The following is a 5101-nucleotide window of genomic DNA, read 5'->3' on the forward strand; positions in this document are numbered from 1 at the left end:
AAACTTAATAATAATTGCATTTCATAAATATTTATATATTGCTTTGAAAATAAGAAATTTTTCATTGTTTTAATGATTTTATATCTTTGTATCAAAACAATTATGTAAATGTCTATAAAAAAGAATATTAATGTATTCATGAAATATTATTGGAGAATCAATTCTGAAGCTTCAGAAAAAAAATATATCAATCGAATCTTATTTATTAATTTATTATTATTTATTATTTAATTTATTATTTATTAACTAATTTAAATTTGTGTTACAATAACGAAATAATTAAATAAAATAATCTCATTCTTTTTCCGTCTTGCTTGTCTAACGAAAACTTTAATTGTAATGTAATGTAATTGTAATTTTAATTATAATTCGATAAATAAATCTTAATCGAGATTTGTAAATTTTTATATACCAAATTTTTTGTTTGATCTCCAGAATTGACTAAAAGAATAAGATATACTAATATAAAATAATAATTCTTTGAATTATTTTAATGCCATTTTAATATGATGCATTGAATTATAATATTGATATTATTATTATTTGCCATATTTAATTAAATCATTTTGTCATAATATCATATTTTATAATGTTTGAAAATATGATATCTCTTAAAAGACTTTTTGATTTAATTAATTGCAATTTACGCGTATAAGTGAATAATAATAGATTAAGTTTCTTTTTTTACAGTCCCAACATATGTAATTTTCTTTCAATTTTCTGAATTATATGTATGTTTTACTTGTTAAACCTATCTATAAAGTAAAATGGTCTTTCATAATGTCTGATAGGTGATAATTTTTCGTCACGAAAACTGCTAATTCATTGATTTACTAATTGTCATACAAACTTCAAATGAAACAAAGGAATTTTTTTTTGATAATTTCTTAATTTTCTATAAGATATAAGAATTTATTACACATATTTCTATTTCTTAAAAAAAATAGTTTCTGTCTCTTTTATGATTTATGCACATATATATATAGCGAAGGAAAAAAATATCCGTACATCATTGATTAACTTCATTGATTTTAAATGATAATAATTTTTGAAATATGATTTTAAATTGAAAATATTTATGATAAAATATTGTATAAGAATTTATTTTATTTAAAAAAAAATGTATTACTAATTAATAAATAAATATAAAAAGTACTAACAAGTAATATAATAAAGTACAGAAATTAGTGAAAAAAGTATTGATATATTTTTATGAATAATATAAGATATAATAAATAATTAATATTTCATTGAGTATCTATTTGTTAATATTTATAATCTGAACATTGATAAAACTGAATTATAATTCTTTCATTTTCATTTCTTTTATTCATTAATATATTTTCTAATTCATTTTTATTTAAAAATTTATTTATTTTTTAATTCTCTTCTTCATTCCATTCTGAGATTATAAATATTCTATTAGATTAATGCAATAATTGATATGATCTCTAACATAATCATTCTTTAATTAAGAAGATTTGGATATTTTTAGATTATTATCTTGTTAAAATATTGTAATAATGCTCCTATTATACATATAAGTTTCTTATTTTATATACTGCCTTCTCATAGTAGAAAAACATTCTTTTGATTTTTTTTTTTCTTTATGCACTAATATTCGTCCATTTGATTTTCATATCTTAAATTTGCTTCTATCAAAAGTCGAAATTAATAATTGTTTTTGATGATATTTTATTTCCATACATTTCACTCAATTCTTTTATAATATTAAAAGTTTATTTAAAAAGATTATTTTTTATTTTCCGTCTTATCTTTCATGCTTTGAACTTAATTTCAACAATTTATCAGATCAATGTTCATTAGTAGACTGCGGATGTTTATGCTTTTAAAATATATTGAAATATGCAAATAAAAAATTACAAATAACATATGTAAAAATATAAAAATGTAAAAATATAGTATATGAACGTATTCAAAAATATAACAACATGCAAGAAATATATGATATATATGAAATATATCTTGAAAATATGCAATAACAATAGCAACTTTATTTATTATTGAAGATTGATAAGGTTTATCATTTAAAATTAATTTATGCAAAAATAGTGTGATTGGATCATAATTTTAAATTTATTCCAATAGCAATATTCAAGCCATGTCCTCCATTTCGTTATAACCATTATCATTAATAATAGATCATTATCATTAATAATGAATCATTAATAATAGATTTTACATATTTTTACATCTATTAACAATGTATTATAATAAAATTTTTGCATAATTTCATCAATTTCTCTGAAGAATTTACCATTTTTATGCAATTTAATTACTAAATTTCTTTTTTCTAACTTTGAAATTCATTTTATTTAAATGCATTTTTTCACTTTTCATCATTATAAAATATATATCATATTATAAAATAATATCAGAAAACAAAATATAATCATAATTAAATAATTTAATATCTAAATCTTTTATTAATATTTCTTTGTTAAGATATATTTAAATTATAAATAGAATAAGCATATGAATACTTTCCCACTTATTTTTAAATTTTATTTTGTTATTTATTATTAATTTTACAACGAATAGATAATTAGTGATATCTTTTTTTTTAAAGCTAAATTCTTGTACAATATTTTGAAATTAAATCAAATTATATTTTGATTTAAAATAGTATTTAAAAAAAGTTATTATCATTTTAAATTAATAAATATAATATAAATATTTTTTTCGTCATTGTTCATATCATTATTACCATCATTATTATTAATATTATGTCATACTTTTCTGAAGACAAAAATTATTGTATTTATAATTTTTTTTTTGTGTAAAAGTAATGTGTAAAAGTAATTTTTATATTTCTCTTTCTTCTTTTTTTTTTTCAATAACAATTATTAAAATCTTACAACACATAAAAGAAGTCTTCTCAATTTTGTAATCAAAATGTCAAAGAGAAAGATTTATGAAAAGGTCATTTTAAGCGAATAAGAGACAGATTTTTTTTTATTGAGAATATTGAAATAAACTTTCATATTTAATCTGCAACATAAAACTTGCAAATATGAAGAAATAATTTTTACAATATTATATTATATTTCATGCGAAAACATTTGTTTCATATTCTAGTTTCGAGAATAATAATTAATATCAAATTTAAAAAAACAAAATATACAAATAAAACATAGAATAATTCATACAATTTGCAACATACGAACAATAAAATTACACATTCTGTTACATTAAAAATTACATTATACACAAAAAATTAATTTTTAGATAGCAATAAAAAATGTGTCATCGAAATATCTAAAATCTAAAATCATCTAAAATCTTTGGAAATGAAATTGCAGTGAAATGTTAATTTCACAGAAAACCATTTGCAAATAATAAAATAATCACTTGGAAAAAAAATTGAAATACTTAAAAAAAAAATTATTGCTATTTTTCATTTTAGTTAGATATGAATATAAATATTACTTTAATCATATATATAATAAATGATATATGTATGATAAATCATATATATATTTAATATAAATGAATTATTAATTTTTGTACCTTTTATAAACGACAATTTTTTAATTTGTGAAAAATTTGTTTTACATATTCGATAACGAAAGAAATAGATATTTGTAATGGTTTAGGGATAAATAAAAAAATATCATAGATTTAAAAAATATAGCTATTGTTACAGACAATATAAAATCGATGAAAGAAAAAAGGTTCAGAAAATATTTAAACATTCAATATTCCATATTATGTTATAAATTACGAAATATATATGAATTTCTGATTAATTGTAAATGAAAATTGCAAGGAATGTTATTAATTTGACTAAAAAAAAAAATAGTTTCATAAAAAATTTCAAAATTTTTTAATAGGAAATATAATGAATACTGGAAAATGTTTATAAAAATTTCTAAAGACAATTTTAGATTTTTTAAAAAATAAAACTTAAATAATATTAAAGAATATTAAAGAATTAAAAATTTTATATTTTCAAGATGTCTTAATAGTATTGTTGAGTTTATATATGTAAAAGTGAAAGTCATATCTTGTATATTTATATGAATTGGGTATTATTGGGTATTATTGCGATCGTTGTTTCAATTCTGTTTTGTTTGTTCTCTTTCTTGAATTATGCGATATAGTGAGCTCAGTAGAACAAAGACATCGGCACAATCTATATTTATATAATATAGTTTATTCCTATTTCCTTTATTAAATATATTCTTTCTTGTATATTCTTTATTTTAATCAAATTATTTCACAACTTATTCCTAATAAATATTATATATCATCCTAATATTCTTAAATATGAATCAATATCTAATTCAATTGTTCATGTTAATCATTAGAATTAAAATTTCATCATTTTATATATATATATATATATATATATATATATATATATAATTTATTATATATAAAAAATATATATATATATTCCACATATAATAAATATTATATATATATATATATATATATATATATATATATATAATATTTATTATATGTAAAATATATATATATATTCCACATATAATAAATATCTATTAATTATTATTACACATAGAATACTACATGTATAGTATTCGCTAAAATCAAAATATGAAATATAATTGTGAAATATGAAGCTAGTAAAAAAGTAAAATTTGATAGTGGAACTTATATAACATCCAAAGAAAAAATTCTTTGAAAGTATGAAAAGAAGCCATTCTTCCTCTTCTGAACAAATAAAGATACACAGAATTCAGTTGAATCGCCAAAAGCTACCAGTTTGGCATAGTATATATGTATTACATTGAATTAAAATTCTGAAATAATTAGTAATAAAAAAATATAAATCCATCGTTTTGGTTTAGCGCTTTGCTATGCAAATTTATTACGATATAATACTGCTGAATGAAGTACTACTATCGCTCTACTATCGTTTCAATCATTAATTAAATTTTATTAAATATATGCATATATGAATTATTTAATTATTTTAATTATTTTAATATTATCTAGATCTTCGAAAAATATTTCATATTTTTATAAATACTCGATAACGTATATCGATATATATTATATGTTCGTCCATGAGAAAATGATAAGTAAAATCTTTATTTTACATTTCAAATCG

This window comes from Apis dorsata, unplaced genomic scaffold (genome assembly GCF_000469605.1).
Source record: "Apis dorsata unplaced genomic scaffold, Apis dorsata 1.3 scaffold_758, whole genome shotgun sequence".
Taxonomy (NCBI): domain Eukaryota; kingdom Metazoa; phylum Arthropoda; class Insecta; order Hymenoptera; family Apidae; genus Apis; species Apis dorsata.